The sequence below is a fragment of the Pleurodeles waltl genome, chromosome 7 (assembly GCF_031143425.1).
Source record: "Pleurodeles waltl isolate 20211129_DDA chromosome 7, aPleWal1.hap1.20221129, whole genome shotgun sequence".
In the NCBI taxonomy this organism is placed as follows: domain Eukaryota; kingdom Metazoa; phylum Chordata; class Amphibia; order Caudata; family Salamandridae; genus Pleurodeles; species Pleurodeles waltl.
Genome location: NC_090446.1, coordinates 49923183 through 49941459, shown reverse-complemented (window position 1 = coordinate 49941459; position 18277 = coordinate 49923183). Strand labels below are relative to the sequence as shown.

The 18277-nt window shown below is 48.0% G+C and overlaps 1 long non-coding RNA gene across 1 annotated transcript in view; it reads left to right on the top strand.

The window, feature by feature from the left end:
* Positions 1–5610: 5610 nt before the first annotated feature.
* LOC138303609 (uncharacterized) overlaps positions 5611–18277 on the top strand; it is a 32512-nt gene continuing 19845 nt past the window's right edge. Inside the window, exon 1 of the long non-coding RNA XR_011205422.1 lies at positions 5611–7258. This is a non-coding gene — a long non-coding RNA (uncharacterized lncRNA). The remainder of the gene's footprint in view (positions 7259–18277) is intronic.

Below are 18277 nucleotides of genomic sequence, written 5' to 3'. Positions count from 1 at the left end.
CCGTTGAAGGGAGAGCTTATTATCTCATGGGCGACAGCGCCTCTGAGGGCTTCTGTCCGTCCCTCTCTCTTCAGCCGCCCCACACTTGTGAAGAGTGAGTGAACCTGACACCTCCCGGCATGGGGCCCCCCGAAGAGCGCGCACTCGCTGAAGCCCCGGAGCTCGTGCCAGGGGGCGACACTGAGGAGACACACTACGTTGTGCCAGGTGAGCTAATGACCCCCCTACACTAATCAGTACCAACCTTTCACCCTCCCCCACCCGCGCGCAGACCCTCAGCACTAGTGCACAGCCAAACAATGCCAAGAGACCCCCTTCAGGCGGGAGACTCGCGATTTTAAAGCGAAAATGGCTTTACTGTTGCTCTCAGCCGCCTGTATCTGTCGCTCCTCCAATAGGAATCAATGGGAGAAATACATTTTCAGAATTTGTCTTCCCAAGATCCCAATTTCCTCAGCACACCTTGGCACACCTCAGCCCACCTAGGCGGCACACCTTAGTCCTCCTTGGCACCCCTCAGTCCACCTTGGCATATCTCAGCACTCCTCGGCACACCCTGGCGCACCTCTGCACACCCTGGCATAGCCTGACACACCTTGGCACGCCTCGGCACTCCTCAGCACACCCTGTCACACCCTGGCACGCCTCGGCACTCCTCAGCACACCCTGGCACACCCTGGCACGCCTCGGCACTCCTCAGCACACCCTGGCACACCCTGGCACGCCACGGCACTCCTCAGCACACCCTGGCACACCCTGGCACGCCTCGACACTCCTCAGCACACCCTGGCACACCCTGGCACGCCTCAGCACACCCTGGCACACCCTGGCACGCCTCGGCACTCCTCAGCACACCCTGGCACACCCTGGCACGCCTCGGCACTCCTCAGCACACCCTGGCACGCCTCGGCACTCCTCAGCACACCCTGTCACACCTTGGCACGCCTCGGCACTCCTCAGCACACCCTGTCACACCCTGGCACGCCTCGGCACTCCTCAGCACACCCTGTCACACCCTGGCACGCCTCGGCACTCCTCAGCACACCCTGTCACACCCTGGCACGCCTCGGCACTCCTCAGCACACCCTGGCACACCCTGGCGCACCTCTGCACAGCCTGGCATAGCCTGACACACCTTGGCACGCCTCGGCACTCCTCAGCACACCCTGGCACACCCTGGCACGCCTCGGCACTCCTCAGCACACCCTGGCACGCCTCGGCACTCCTCAGCACACCCTGGCACACCCTGGCACGCCTCGGCACTCCTCAGCACACCCTGTCACGCCTTGGCACGCCTCGGCACTCCTCAGCACACCCTGGCACGCCTCGGCACTCCTCAGCACACCCTGGCACGCCTCGGCACTCCTCAGCACACCCTGGCACACCTTGGCACGCCTCGACACTCCTCAGCACACCCTGTCACACCTTGGCACGCCTCGACACTCCTCAGCACACCCTGTCACACCTTGGCACGCCTCGGCACTCCTCAGCACACCCTGGCACGCCTCGGCACTCCTCAGCACACCCTGTCACACCTTGGCACGCCTCAGCACTCCTCAGCACACCCTGGCACACCCTGGCACGCCTCGGCACTCCTCAGCACACCCTGTCACACCCTGGCACGCCTCGGCACTCCTCAGCACACCCTGGCACACCCTGGCACGCCTCGGCACTCCTCAGCACACCCTGGCACGCCTCGGCACTCCTCAGCACACACTGGCACACCTTGGCACGCCTCGACACTCCTCAGCACACCCTGTCACACCTTGGCACGCCTCGACACTCCTCAGCACACCCTGTCACACCTTGGCACGCCTCGGCACTCCTCAGCACACCCTGGCACGCCTCGGCACTCCTCAGCACACCCTGTCACACCTTGGCACGCCTCGGCACTCCTCAGCACACCCTGGCACACCCTGGCACGCCTCGGCACTCCTCAGCACACCCTGGCACACCTTGGCACGCCTCGACACTCCTCAGCACACCCTGGCACACCTTGGCACGCCTCGACACTCCTCAGCACACCCTGTCACACCTTGGCACGCCTCGACACTCCTCAGCACACCCTGTCACACCTTGGCACGCCTCGGCACTCCTCAGCACACCCTGGCACGCCTCGGCACTCCTCAGCACACCCTGTCACACCTTGGCACCCCTCGGCACTCCTCAGCACACCCTGGCACAACCTGGCACGCCTCGGCACTCCTCAGCACACCCTGTCACACCCTGGCACGCCTCGGCACTCCTCAGCACACCCTGGCACACCTTGGCACGCCTCGACACTCCTCTGCACACCCTGGCACACCTTGGCACGCCTCGACACTCCTCAGCACACCCTGTCACACCTTGGCACGCCTCGGCACTCCTCAGCACACCATGGCACACCTTGGCACGCCTCGGCACTCCTCAGCACACCCTGGCACACCTTGGCACGCCTCGGCACTCCTCAGCACACCCTGGCACACCTTGGCACACCTCGGCACTCCTCAGCACACCCTGGCACACCTTGGCACACCTTGCTCCCGACAGATTTTCAGAAGTCACCGTTTTAAGCGGGGGAGGACCCAGGTCCTCTTGTGTTTTTAGGGCTTTCAGAGGCCCCTGGAGACTCGGGCAGCTCTTCCTTTCAGAACAGAGGTGGAGGCGGCGTTGGGAAGTAGCATTTCAGGGCGTGGCCATTTAGGGGGCTAGAAGTACCCCTCCAAAGAGGCGCCAGGGGTGTGCGATTGGCACGGATAAGTAATACTACAATTGTTTTTGTTTTGACCGTGAGGCTGAATTAAAGATCACCGAGGCCTGTGGGGGGAGCAGTCTCGGAGTTTCCCAATAACCCGTCATTATTTTCACTCCATGATAGACGTGTTCACCTTTTTTTCTCTGCACATCTCGTCAATCTGCATCTTACACCTCATCTCTCTCCTCTTCAGCGCCCCCTTTTCACTGTGAAGGGGCAAGAGTGTGGGGGCGGGGAGGGAGAGAGGGAGTATCTCAAACATGTTTGGGAAGTGCTTAATTTGTAAATAAAAAGATGCCGGTGCCCAAAGCTCTCCTCCTAAACACGCGGCTGCTGTAATTAAATGTGCGAGCACAGAATACAGAGGCAGCTTCCTTCCTCTTTCCCATATGTGTCTTTTGCTCGCAATAAATGCTTGAGGCACAAAAATAAGTGCCGGCCCTCAAAAATGAGTGTTGGTGCTCTGCACCGGAAACAAAAAGCACAAATTAAGCACTGTGTTTGGGGCAGTGAATAGGCATTGATTACTTTGAATCTGTCTGTGCATGGTTCCTGCACAACAGAAGTGATGCTTCGCTTGCACTAGCCAATTAAGGAGACTGCAAGGAAGATTGATGCAGAAGCGAACAAATGCTAAGCAATGGGCGGGCTCAATGCCATTTTTGTAAACAGTAGTGTCTTGAAAGCTAGACGCCAGGGCATACTCTTGCAAGCTCGCCCCTAATAATGAATGACCTTGTGTAATGTAACTGGTGCTCATTTAATATACTCCAGTACCTTCGAGTTGAGTCTGAGCTGTATGCAATCTCTTGATCATTGAGTGATTTATCTAGATTTACAGGACTTTGAGCCCAAGTCAACACTTGCACCTGGGTCCCCAGTTCCAAAGTTGGCAGCTCCGGAGGTAATGCCACAATATTTTTTGCAGCAGCTTTTCTATGGCGTGAACTCGATCCAAAGGTATTGAGAACTTTAATTTACATAGGCACCAGTTACATTACAAAATGACACCATATATATTTTTGGCACTGAGAGATTATGTGATTTGGCAACAATCACAGGAGGTTGAGCCGAGGCCAAGACTCCCTTGGTTTTCCGGTTCTAAAGCTGACGTCAGCGGCCGCAGCGCCGCATCCTCTCTTCACTGCTCATCTTTTGCATAAATAAGCGTATTTCACTCTTGCAGGCAGCTTTGGGCACAATATTTTAGAAACTGCATTTTATCAATGACATTAAGGATAAAAAGTGAACTATATGCTAAACAATGCTGTTCAAATCAATGTTCATATATATGTTTAAATATAAAATACATGAACTACTGCAGTGGTTCCCAACCTGTGGTCCGGGGACCCCTGGGGGTCCGCGAAGCCTCCTCAGGGGATCCGTGGCTGCTTAAATAATAAATAATATTAATAGATTAGGTCCCCAACATTCAGTGCTCAGTGGGGGGGTCCCCGGATTCCAATAAACAGTAAGTGGGGGTCCCCGGGCTCCAGTAATGATAAAGTGGGGGTCCACAGAAGTGAAAAGGTTGGGAACCACTGAACTACTGCATATGATAGTTTTTAAAGGCCTGACTCGTGTGTTATGCTGGCATTTTATAATTTCATGTTGTGGTTTACTGGCGCTGTGCGCCCAATTAAAGGACACCACAGAGTTTATCCGGAACAGCTCAGAAGTGTTGAATCAAGGAGTAGAAGGAAAGATTTGGGGTCGCGGGGGGAGAAGGCAATGTCTGCCCCATGTGGTACAGTACACTCCTTAGGTGCAGCACTCTGAAAGTGTCAGAACGAGTTCTACATGTCTGCGAGCTTTAGGTTCCATCAAGGTGGCTTGTGGGGCGCCTAGAGGTGGAGACCCTTTGCAGACCACGCAGCACAGTCCTTAAACCACAGACCTTGTGCAGCTCTCGGGCCGCACCTGAAAATGATTGAAAATAACCTATTGGCTGATTTACAAGCCCCTCGCGCAGCCGGTGCGTCTTTTACCCTTAGATAAGGTAACACCTCGGCGGCGCGAGCCCCTCAGTGTTGCGTTAACCGGACAGAGATCTGTTTCTTTCCTAGATCCCGGGTGTCCCGGCCGTGAGAGGACCGCGCTGACCCGAGTGCGCAGACTCCGTGCGGCCCTGGCGGCCGCTCTGTCCATCACTGTAGAGGGGCTCGCATCACGGGTGAGTAGCATCACTTCAGTCCATGATTCACCCCTTACAAGCAGACCTCGTTCATGGAGGACGTGCGACACCCAGCGGCCGTGACTGGCTCTGCTTTCAATTAATGGAATGCAAGCTCTTTTAATAAACATTGTGCCCCGAAAAATATTTACAGATTCTTAAAGGAAAGTGACGTGTGTACATTTTGTGTGGACAATGTGTTTTTAAATAATAGCTAAAGGCACCTTTTCTGCCTCGTCCCCCAAAGAGGAAGTATAACAGTATACGAATAGAAAAATATTTGTGAATTGTGATCGGAGTGTAAACCCAATCGGACGACCTTTACTGCTGCTTTGATGTAACTATTAAAGTATTTGTAGCACAGCAAACGTGATTTCACATTTTGTTGTGTTTCTGTACGGGAATCCAATTCATGTACTCTAACTTTTTAATTTAAAAGTTGTCAGCGTGAAAAGCAAAATCAGCTTGGTTAAAGTGTTCTTATTACATTAGTGACAAAATAGTAAAAAAAAAAAAAAACACTTTATTATATTTGTAAAGGTAATTTATAATTCAGTATTCCTTGTTTAAATCTGTATTTTAATTGTTAAATGTTGTGTATTCATTAAATGATACATTTGGTTTCACAAACCCCCTTTTCCATTATTCTCCTGGTGCAGACGTCTTTCTGCGAGGAGAGCCCCCTCAGTTTTACAATAAAGGATGCCAATAGATGGTGGCTTGGATTCCGCCCAGCGCGCGGGGTTCGCGGTACCTTCTGTGCCCCGTTCTCCGCCCCTCACGGGGTCATTGCAGCACATTCATCAGCTCCTGTCATTCCGTTTACACCAGACCTGGAGCACAGACCCCACAACCCAGAACATGGCCGCGGCCGTAACCGGTGATGTGGAGCCGGCGGTGGTTTGAGTACCCAGACCCGTTGTAGTAAGAGGCGTCTAGGGCCAACCGCTCCTTAAACACAACCGCAGCGCTTTGAGAAATGGTAAATTAGCGCAGTTAGTAGTGTTGTGAGAGATTACCTCCGCAGAGCCTGCCCTTGTGTCGTGAAAATTAACCCTGCAGAGCCTGTCCTTATATAATTAGAGATTACCCCCGTAGAGCCTGCCCTTGTGTCGTGAGAGATTACCCCCGTAGAGCCTGCCCTTGTGTCGTGAGAGATTACCCCTGCAGAGCCTGTCCTTGTGTCATGAGAGATTACCCCTTCAGAGACTGGCCTTGTGTTGTGTGAGATTACCCCTGCAGAGCCTGTCCTTGTGTCGTGAGAGATTACCCCCGCAGAGCCTGCCCTTGTGTCGTGAGAGATTACCCCAGCAGAGCCTGCCCTTGTGTTGTGAGATTGCCCCCATAGTGCCTGCCCCTGTGTCGTGAGAGATTACCCCTGCAGAGCCTGTCCTTGTGTCGTGAGAGATTACCCCTGCAGAGCCTGCCCTTGTGTCGTGAGAGATTACCCCTGCAGAGCCTGTCCTTGTGTCGTGAGAGATTACCCCAGCAGAGCCTGCCCTTGTGTCGTGAGATTGCCCCCATAGTGCCTGCCCTTGTCTCATGAGAGATTACTCCAGCAGAGCCTGCCCTTGTGTCGTGAGAGATTACCCTGCAGAGCCTGTCCTTGTGTCGTGAGAGATTACCCCTGCAGAGCCTGCCCTTGTGTCGTGAGATTGCCCCCATAGTGCTTGCCCTTGTGTCGTGAGAGATTACCCTGCAGAGCCTGCCTTTGTGTCGTGAGAGATTACCCCCCCCCTCCAGAGCCTGACCATGCGTTTTGAGAGATTACCCCCTAGAGCCTGCCCCTGTGTTCTCAGTGAAACCTGGCAGTGATCTGCCTTTATGTCACGAAAGACAGGACCACCCCAAAAATACGCCACTGCTTATGCTCCTATACTGAGAATGCCACCCGAGAATTAAGGAAACCTTATGCGACCCAGAAGCAGCCGGTCAACTGTTGAGAGAACCAGCCTCGTACCAGCCCTTCTAACACTGCCTCATTAACCTATAGGCCAGTCCGATCCTGCCCACCCCAGACAATCTCAGTGCACCGTCCTTGCCACGTTTTATAGCAGTGCTCACTGTATTCCATCACACATGGTTTTAGGCTTATCTACAATTCACTTTCTGCTTTGCAAGTTCTGAAGGGGAGACAGTGCTCCGAAGAGCCCCAGACAAAAGGCGCCCAAAGCAGCGCTGCAGAGACTGGAGAGGACAGTGAGGCGCTGCCCCCTTGTGGCGATGGCTGGATCTGGTACCTGAACAAGTGTTTCTATTTCTCTAAAAGTCACGTAAACTGGACGGAGGCCAAAGACTCCTGCGCTGCTCTGAACTCCTCCCTGTCTCTGGTTGACACCCAGCAGGAACTGGTAAGAGCCGTGAAACTCTCAATGTCTCTTTTACTTTCTTTTACCCAGGAAACCATGATTTGTCAGCCCTCCCTTTCTTCATATCCCTCACTGATCACACCTAGTCCCTCGCCGCCTCCTTTGACCTGTCACATCTTCTGTGTCTGATGTTTATGTCACATAAATGTGCTGCCATTACCAGTCGCCTTTTATTTTATACTCGTGGAAAAGGAGTATAAACAAACTGTGTCATTCACTAACTTGGCGTAGCAGTTTTTTGGAGGCGGCCGGTGGGAGCGGGAAGCGCAGGTCATGTGCGTCCATTGGAGTGTATCCAGGGGACTGTGCGGCTGTGAAGGGGAAGAGGCACAGGGGGCAGCAGGGACAGGATGGAGAGGAGAAGGGGGGGACATCCGTCTACTGCCAGCGAGTGACAGAAGATCTGTGTGTCTAGCAGTGGCAGATCCTCCACCATGACAGAGGAGCATCCCCTCTCCCCCGCCAGCAGCAACCACTGTAGATCCTTTAGCAATGAAAGGATAATATACTATGGATATTATCTTTTAATTGTTAAAGGGGCGGGACATTGGAGGTGACGAGCAGTGAGGGGAGTGCTTTATACACTGCCCTCAGCGTTCATGTATGTTTGGCCAGCTGTCTCGGGCTGGCAAAACACACATGCGCACAGGGGTCTCTCCAGCCCGGCACTGTGTTACCGGGTGGAGAGAGCCTGCACAGGCTCCCAGTCTGCCTAGGAGCGCCCTGTAGATACTTTTTTTTAAATATTAATATTCCCAAATCCCCCCACCCACATGCCACCTCGCATCCGGTGACCCCCGCAAGGCACGACTGGTGTCTAGTGTTTATTTTCAAGAGAAATCTAGCAAAACAAATTAAATACGTTAAATCCAAAATGATTGAAGCAGAAAATTTAAATAGCGCCCAATATATTTTTGCCAGCTTTCCACAGTTACACAAAAGGAACCTATGCGTACTGCACACATCACTACCTTGCACTCATTAGACTATTTCTCTCCCCCTCTGTTTCTAGGCAGTGTTACTCGCAGCCCATTGGCAGTGGATGTTCACATCTGCACTCGAAACACAATATCTGCCCTCTCCCTAAGTGGGCTGTTTAACCCTTGATTCTCTACTAGGAACAACTGCAGAAAGTCACAAATTAAGTTTATTTCCCTTTTCTCAAAGGTGCCAAGCAGCTCCATGACCCGAGGCCCTCAGCCATTCATGGATTTTTTGAAAAAACAGTGGCTTTCTTGGACTTGTGGTCTTTCCTAGAACTGGCTGAAGGTGTCGCACATGACTCTAGGTAGCCCTGCTTTGAAATTTTACAAGTTCGCTAGCCATTTGACAAATTCTGCTGGTTTCCCCCGCAAAAGCAGAAGTAAGTTTGGCTCACATATTGTCTAGCTTTAAAAAAGCACTGGCAATGCCAATCATTTTTTTTTTTTTGGTAACAAAATATTTTACCTCAATCTTCAGCACTGGACGCTAAGATTAAATAAAAAATAGGTGTGAACAGCAAGCGGAGCTGAACAAGGTTTTTACACCCATAACGGGTAGTAATAGCTCAAGCTTCCTTTCCTCACAGAGTATGCACGACTGGAACATATGCGGTGCACACGTGTCTCTGTCTTAAAATGCACTGAAGGCGATGGCAGGGAATAGGTTACTTCTTTATCTAAACAGGTGCAGCAGTGTAAGCATCCCTCTCTCACCAAAGGGGCACAGCTCGGGGAGCAGCAGTGCAAGCTTCCTTTCCTTACACAATATGCACAACTGGAGCAGATATAGTGCACACATATCTCCCTCAGGGAGGATGTTCCTTCTTTGTATAGCTGCACTGGTAGAGCCTGGGGAGCAGCAGTGGAAGAGCCCAGTCTTCATAGGACAGCTGCAGTATGGCAGCAGCAAACCAAGCTTTCCTCTCACGGACAGGTAACTGCAGTGCAAGCTTCTCTTCCCTGCAGAACAGATCAGCTCTGCAGGAGTGGAAGTGCAAGCTTCAGCCGCTCACAGTACACGTACAGTCACGGTATGAGCGGCATGTAGGCTACAGAGCTCACTGGAGCAGGTGCTTGAGCCTCCAGAGTTGTGTGTAGGGGTGGTTTAGTGAGTCAGTTTGTGAGCGCTTCTGTCTAGTCAGATGTCTGCACACTTTCTGTTGCTCCTGCTTTTGGTGCGATACTCTGCAATGCTTCTGTCACATGCTGAGTGTACAGCTACAACTCCTGATGTCACATCCTGTAGCCTTGCTGCTGTCTCATCATATGGATCCTCCCACTGCCAGTCACTTGGACTCATGTCAGTGAACCTTGAGCTACGATGCCCATTGCAGGCATCTTGTGTGTTATAACATATGCCATAGAGAAACCGACATTGATGCTTCAAGTTATTCCTACGTCTAAAACAAATGGATACAGAAATGCTGAATCCATAGTACTGGCTATCATACCATTTCCTGGATTGGCAATAGATTCCTGGTCCCATTTTGTTCTTCTCCTGAGGGTGTCCTGGAAAGCGGGATAAAAGCTTGGCGTAACAACTGGAGACCTGAAGGATGGTGGTCCCTTTAAAGCGTTCTGCCACTGTCCTATTAACAACAAGGTACCAACTAGAAATATCAATCACAATAGTCTATGATGCTCTTGCACTGACGACTAGCAGAGGTGTGATGTCAACATGGGAGGAAGGCATCCAATGACCAGCATTAATGTGTTTCAGTTTTGAATGTTATTAGCAGTTGTCGGATATACATATGATTTGTGGTGATTTGCACTGAAGTGAAGGCCAGACTGGTGTGTACCCATATTTAAAACACAAGGACTAAGGCACACGTAATTAAATTATTGTCTATATAGTCAGTAAATTACTAATATTCAAATTCGAAATTTCAATAGTCCAATTCACATAAAACCTATATGCAAATAGAAATCCGATGGAGTCCTTGAAGTGAAGAATTCATCTTTAATAAAAGACAAAGACAGCCAACACGTGTTTCGTCATGGAAGTGAATACTCCCCGTGACTTTTTCAAGGCTGAAAAGAATATTAAACACATAAGAACCACATATAATATACATAGAACAAAACATACATCACATATAAAAGACAAAACTTACATATACATCTCAAATTCCAATCAAGATAACCCATAATAACACAAATACCATGTCCCCCATTACATCAAAATACCTATTATACAATCCAAACTGTAATTTTAATTATCTAGTGAGCATAAAGTCAACCATATCTGGTTTGGAAATGAAAGGGAGGAACCAAGATACAAAACGCGAGGAAAATATAAAATATAACTAATACTGGGTGGAGAAAATTCAGAAGTGCCAACAAGAACCTCAAGATTTAGATCCGCAAATGACCCTGACAGAAAGAAAGGGGGGAAAGGGCAGTATTACACACATATTCTACTTAATACAAATACTATAGCCACATAAACCCAGTGTGAGCAAAAACACCAAATCTAACCAACGTGATCCCAAGTCAAACAAAACATACCTTAATTGGGTATAACGCAAACTAACTTTGTTGGCACAGTAAATTATTGCTGTCAGTAACAGAGCACAAAATTAAACCCGTGAGAAAGATAATAAATTAGGTTAAAAAACCTTATGAATACATCCACGATTAGCCATAAAAACACCTACCAATCACTGACCACGTATAAGTAGGTCCGTTTACTGTAATGATATGTGAATAATACCTAAAACAATAAAAATAATATAAAATTATAAATATTAAGGAAAATAAATCCCGTAGTGTCCACCAGCAAAACAGAGCTCACCGCGCTGACAGCGCGAGAACATACTGCATACTCACCTCTCGTTATGTCCTATTTTACATAGAGAAAACCCATATTTAACCCTTACTGCAGGGAAACTGAATGCCCTGGTCCCAAATGTAAACCGGATTAGAAGGGCTTCCTGAGAGACCCCCCCCCTGTAAATCTAACACAAAGGCACACTAATCGGCAAATCTGAGTTTCTGTCCATAGCCGACTACTTTTCATTTTAAGATTTTTAGGGGCTGCTGGGTATTCACACTCTCCCCTGCCCAAGGGTGGCTTTGGGACTGCTGCCACTACGTATAAAGTCATGGTGTGGCCAGGACTATCTTTAATCACATCTGATGTCCTAATGGTGGCTCTGTGTGGTGTGAGGGCTGTACTAGACGATATAGAAGAGTCTCTGATGCATCCACGAGGGATGGCGCGGGCGTGTTCCTAGCAAGCAATGACCACCCAATCCCCTTCTTCTTGGGAGTCTTGTTCTATTGTCCTTCTAGTAGCCTAATGTGGGCTGAGACTAGCCGGGTCATCCCCAAGACCCCTTAGACTGATGAACCTGCTGCTGACTTCGCTCCCACTTCTGTGATGTGAATTAAAATAGTCAAATACAGAACTATTCTGGGAGCTCCTTGGTACAAGTAAAGGGCTCTTTCTGAGGGACACCTTGTTACCCTTCGTGCCTGGGTTTAGTAGGTATTCTCTGTGATCCCGCAAGGTTTTACACTCTTCCCCGGTGCCCAGCTTATCCTGATTTTCTCCTCATTGCCTGCATTGGCGCACATAAGAATTTCCACATAATAGATATCCTTTGAGATCATACCATGGAGTCACTCCAGTGATTTAAATTAACTTAAGTGCCCATATTCAAGATGTCACAGGGCCCTTTTGAGATGTATCTTGGAATCAGTTTGAGTTCCTTGGAAGCACCTCTCATGTCACACATCTTCCCACAAGATAGTCCTGTATTTTTTGATTGGAAACTTCAGCATCAGCATTGAGCCCTGTGGCTGACTTCTGGAATTCCACGTGAGTGGAGTTTTCTGGGTTGCCCTCCATATAAGGGCTTACGATGGACTGCCTGATGTTGAGTGGTGACTTCTTAGCCTGCCCTGTGGGGAGATGTGGGTGCAACAGGTTCTGTGGAATATCTCCTGCTTCATTTTTCTGACACTACCACCTTGGTCAGCACGAGTGTGGACAGTGGAATTCCCAGGGGTTGGTCATTATGGGGATTAACATGATTGTTGCTTGCCTTTCCTAAGACTTTTCTGTCCTAGCACCTTCACAGTGCAATAATCTTCCCTCTTGTTGACTGTTCATCTTTCCTTCAGAAAACTGCTACAAACACTGATAATGACTTTAATATACAATTGTTGGGAATTAGCCTTTTTGAGGAGCCTGTTTTTCCTACACAGCTTTCTAACACATTAAATGAAGAACCTGAACAGCAGAAACACAGCAACTACTCTAAGTGAAGTGCCCCAGAGATGGCTCTAAAGAATATGCCAGTCAGCTAAAGGAGTTTTTTTTTTTTTTTTTTTTTTGCATAGGTAACTTTTTTTTAAATGGGTTATTAAAGAACAGGACGAGTTGTGTGTGCAGAGGTTGTATACGTCCTCGATATTTCATCTAAACGCAGAAATAAAAGTGAGCAACCTGGACTGGTGACGTGTTTATAGTCTAACCCTTGGCGTCATCTGGTCAGCTGAATGTTGCATTTCACGCAGAGCACTGGGGTTGGTTTGTCCACCTCGGTGTGAAGTGGTTCCAGTCGTGGGGATGGTTATTAATGAGGTTGCAGTAGCTGAAACAGACTCGGAAAATCTAGGTGGAAGGAAATATTTATTATTCAGTGCTAAGAATGTGTCAAATCCTGAATCATAGAGTGGATAAATGGATGGTAATCCTAAATATTCAATTTAGGGCACTCATGGGGTCTTTGCTTGGAGAGTATAAGATGGGTGTTAGTGTTCATTTTTCGATGCTGCTTTGTCTGCGCACTTTTTGAGAGAAATTGACATTTTTCCAACAGCAAGTAAGAGTCCTGCCTGCTTGGCTTACACCAACTAATTTGCTTATGTTTTTAATTTAGAGAGGATGCTCATTGTATCCCCCTCTAGCGCCAATTCATATTCAGTTCTAAGCCCTTCACACAAGAACCCCCAACTATCAAAAGCCCTGGTGCTCACGATAATGGGTTCTTTTAACATGAACAACTTCTTATTTATTTTAATTAGTTAGGTGAGTCACAAACCAGACCTGCGACCAGAGCACAGATTAAGGACTGAAAATGTCCTTGAGGTGAAGGCAGATGTGCTGCTCATACTTGAGGTTGTTGTAAACACTCCATGCCACTATGGTTTATACACTGGAAAGATCAGTCTTGGCAGAGATTTGGTGCTCCCACGGTGCCTACTGTACCAGAGGAGGTCTACTGAAGAGGAACTGACTATTCAAACTATGATAATTATTTATAGGTGATAGGAAAGATATATTTTTTATGGTCCCCAAAAGTTCATGTTGTTTTTCTTTAGAAGTGTGTGTATTGTGGCTGTTACACCGAGAAATTCCTGTGCGTGTATAAAAGGATCTTAGTATGATTTTTTTTCCATCTGATTGGCCAGGTTACAAGAGGATCTCCAGCATTGGACTCATCTCTGCGCTCCTCGAACTCCTCTCTCAATTTTCCAGTATGCACACTGATTTTCCTTCTAAGAAGGGCACTTCTTTTATCTTCTCCACCCTTCTGCATGTCAATAATAGATGTCCTTCCTACCGCAGGATTGTTTAGGTCTCGGCTCTAGACAGCACACATGCGCAGTCTCGAACCGAGACATGCTGTATGTACATCGTGGGCTTCAGCCCTCCCGTAGCCTTCTCATTTGCTGCCACCTTTGTCACTCTTTTTTGCTGCATCCCTATTCGTGAAGGGCATGGGTACGTCATGCCTTTTCTGGTGTTTAGCCCTCTGAAGGCACTGGCCAACTATTAACATACCAGTGGCAATTTTTTAGCCATTGATTGGGACTACTTTTTTATTCTGTTTTCAATGGGTGACCGGTCCTATCACACATTGGGAGCACTATTGGCCCTGTCGATTGGTTTGGTTCATAAGGCTGCTTTCTTTTCCGTGCCTCTCTTCCTGTTTTCTGTTCAGTTCTTGTCTTCTGTTTGTGCCTTTCTGCTTGTTGTTTTGTCTTGTTTGTGCCTTTCTGCTTCTTTTATGCTAGTCTCTTGCCCTCTGTTACTGTCTTTCTGCTCATTTCTTGCCCTCTGATTCTGCCTTTATGCTTGTTTTATGCTCATTTTTGCCCCCTGTTTCTGCCATTCTGCTAGTTTCTTGATCGCTGTGTCTTTCTGCTCACTTCTTGACTTCTGTTTGTGCCTTTCTGCTCATTTCTTGCTGTCTATTTGTCCCTTTCTGCTTGTTTCTTGCCCTGTTTGTGCCTCTCTGCTCCTTATAAGCTGATTTCCTGCCCTCTGTTTCTGAAATCCTGCTCATGTCTTGACCTCTGTCTCTGACTTTCTGTTCTTTTCTTGCCCTTTGTTTCTGCCTCTATTCTAGTTTCTTGAACTGTTTCTGCCTTTCTGCTTGTTTCTTGGCCTCTGTTTCTGCCTTTCTCTTGTTTCTTCGCCTCTTTGTGCCTTTCTATTGTTTCTTGACCTCTGTTTCAGCCTTTCTGCTCATTTCTTGACTTCTCTTTGTGCCTTTCTCCTCGTTTCTTGACTTCTGTTTGTCTCTTTCTGCTTGTTTCTTTCCCTCTGTTTCTTCCTTTCTGCTCGTGTCTTGTCCTGTTTGTGCCTCTCTGTCCATTTTCTGCTTGTTTCTTGCCCTATTTGTGCCTTTCTGCTCCTTTTATGCTTGTTTCTTGCCCTCTGTTTGTGCCTTTTATGCTTGTTTCCTGACTACTGTTCGTGCCTTTCTGCTCCTTTTCTGCTCTGTTTCTTTTTTTTGCTCCTTTCCTGACCTGTGTTTCTGCCTTTCTGCTCATTTATTGCCCTCTGTTTTTGCCTTTCTACTCGTTTCCTGATCTGTTTGTGCCTTTCTGCTTGTTTCTTGACCTCTGTTTGTGCCTTTCTGCTTGTTTCTTGACTTCTGTTTGTGCCTTTCTGCTTGTTTCTTGCCCTTTGTGCCTTTCTGCTAGTTTCTTGTCTTCTGTTTGTGCCTTTCTGCTCATTTCTTTGGGTTGTGCCTTTCCGCCTATGTTCTGCTTGTCTCTTGCTCTGTTTGTGCCTTTCTGCTAATTTCTTGTTACTATTATGCTGTGTGCCATATCCACCTCCCTTGTTCCCTGCCACTCACCCACCCCATCCTTTCTTCTTCACCCCAACCCGCCCTTGTCTCTGTTTCATCTCACCCCCATTCCCATCTGCCCTCCTTCATGTCTGGATTTTACAACTCTTTCGGTGGCTTCTCAGTGCCCCGAGAGCACTTACTCTCACAGTGCGACTATCGTTAGGGCCCAGATACAAGCACGGTCTCTTTGTCGCTCAGCCCCATCCATACTCTGCCCTCAGCACTGCAGCAGACATAACCACCCGCCCTTAGGTTCACCACCTTCCCGTTCACCACCCCCACCCCATTGCCAAAGACAATAGATCACACACTGCAAGGACCCAATGGCTTTGCCAATGCTTGTTCCTATTCTTTAATTATTTGGGGTTTTTGAAAAGGGTTTGCATTGCCCAACTCATCGGTTGTATTCTGTATTTTTTATGAGGATGTACGTGATTCTTTATGATCCTGGGTTATGAAACTTTGTGGTCTTGCAGAAGATCATAGGAGATTTGGTTAGATTTTTACTAGTTAGAAGTACTGTGGAAATACAAATGTGGCATTGTCACGATGGGGACTAAAGCATCTCATCCCAATGGCAAGCAAGAGGTCAATTGATTCTTTTGAGGGTTGTTTTTACAAGTGGGCCATGAGAGTTTGGCTAACTCCCAGTAGCGTCCCACTTACAATTGTGAACAGCTGCACTTTTTTTGGGCTTGGGTAGGCTGCCAGCTAGCAAAACCTACCAGACCCAGACAGTTCTGAAAACTGGACAGCTGGGGCAGTCTATGGTGTGCTTTGCATCCATCCCACACCATTGTCTTACCCATAATGTCCTGCAAACCTCAAATGTTGACTAAAAACATACATTTTTCCTCATATTTCTGTAAGGGAAACTTCCGGAATCTGCAGAAATCCACAAAACTCCTATCACCCGGCATTGCCCCACTTCTGCTGATAAAAATGCTGCACCACTTGTGTGGTTGGGCCTAGTGCCAGACACAGGAATGTATCCAACCAATGCTGTTAGGAGTCCCCAAACAAGGACTCCCAGTGCCCTTGGTTTATAGGTTGCTGTCACTAGGCCCAGCCACAGAAGTGAGGTACCATTTTTATCAGAAGACTTATAAGAATGCTAGGTGGAAGGAAGTTTGTGGCTCTGGGCAGATTCCAGAACTTTCCATCACAGAAATGTGAGGAAAATGTGTTTTTTTTTTAGTCAAAGTTTGAGGTTTGCAAGGCATTCTGGGTAACACAACCTGGTGAGAGCCATGCAAGTCACCCCATTCTGGATTCCCCTAAGTCTTTTGTTTTTAAAAATATGCAGGTTTGCTAGGTTTCACTAGATACCAGATGAGCTAGGGCCCCAAAATCACAGCTGCATTGCTCCCCCCACTCAAAGCCTTTTTGGGGTAGGCTACGCTTATGCCCCCATAAATTTTTGTCCACAAACGTTATCCACTCCAAATGTGCGCCATTTTTTTCCAACGTCCTGGGGGTTCTAAAGGTACCCAGGGTTTCTGAATTTTCCTGGAGGGGACTGAGAAAATGGCAAAATGTAGCTAAATTGTGAGTTATTTGTGGACAAATGGGAGAAAAGTGCTGCAGAAGACTGTATTTTTGGGGGGTGGGTGGGGGCATGCCATGACAATGTTGGGCAGCCCCCACCCCTACAAATAAAAAGAAAACATAATCCCTGGTGCCTACTGGGTTTCTGCTTCACCTGAGGGGCAAATTAGCATAAAAATAAGGCCAATCAGTTCTCAGGGGTTGCAGAAAATGGCCAAAATCATCCCCATAATGGGGAGCAGACCTTGACTACGGGTCACTCCCCAACTTATATTTTTTAAATCCCTGGTGTCTAGTGGTATTCTGCTCCCCCCGGGGGCAGATTGGCCTAAAATTAAGGCCAATCTGCCCCGTGGGGGGGAGGGGGGGAGCAGAAAACAGAGAAAATATATTCGTAATTATTAGGAGCAGCTCTTGCCTAAGGGGCTGCTTCCTGCTCCCACCAAAAATACCTGGTGTCTAGTAAGGTTGATCCCTGCTTTGGGATCACCTTCCTGGGGGCTTGGGACTTGTGCCAAGTACCATTGGAAAGGGGCTAATTTCACTTTCATTTTCAATGTAATGACGTCTGCGCCCATGCACACGATCTTCATTACATCAGCACAGGAGCACCGTGGCTGAAGATGGAACAGTTCAATCCTCAGCACTGAACTGGTTAATTTAAGGTAAACCTAGCCCCTAATACTTACGTCATTTCTGATTTTGTCTATCATTTCTCCGTTTAATTGCCTCAAGATTATTGCCCCCATAAATAAACTGGAAAAAATTGTCACTATAACTGCCAGCGCTTAACCTTTCAGAGGTATGGACAGACATGGTAATGCTACTAAAGTGTCTTGGATAACTAGATAATTTATGTTTTTTTTCTCTAGTGGGAGCACACATGGGAGGAGGGCAGTCGTGGGTTTTTAGGTCTGACTCCACAGTGTAATTGTCATTTGACCTTTAAACGTAAACTTTACACCAATATTACTCTACAGTTCTTTGCTTACACCGAAATACATTTTCATTCTCATGCTATTTACTTGTAATGCTTCACATAACCATCCAACATACTTTTAAAGCCAGACCTATTAGCATTGCCCATACTTTCTTGCAGTAAGCTGCTGCATCTATGTAACAAAGTGGCTGCCCTACAGTTTTGTAGTTGTGAACTTTGACATTTACCCCCCCAACACCTCTCCACAGTTCCTTCATGGCAAATGCATATCAAATGAGTTGATCATTCTTTTGCAGAGAATATAAACAATGTAGAACAGTTATGTGAATCAAGTTAGCTAGTTTTTTAAGCAACAAACTAACATTTTGTACGCATCAAGTTGGTCAAATGAGTGCGTCAAACAATGAATGCCCTAGTTCAGGTTGCAGTCTTG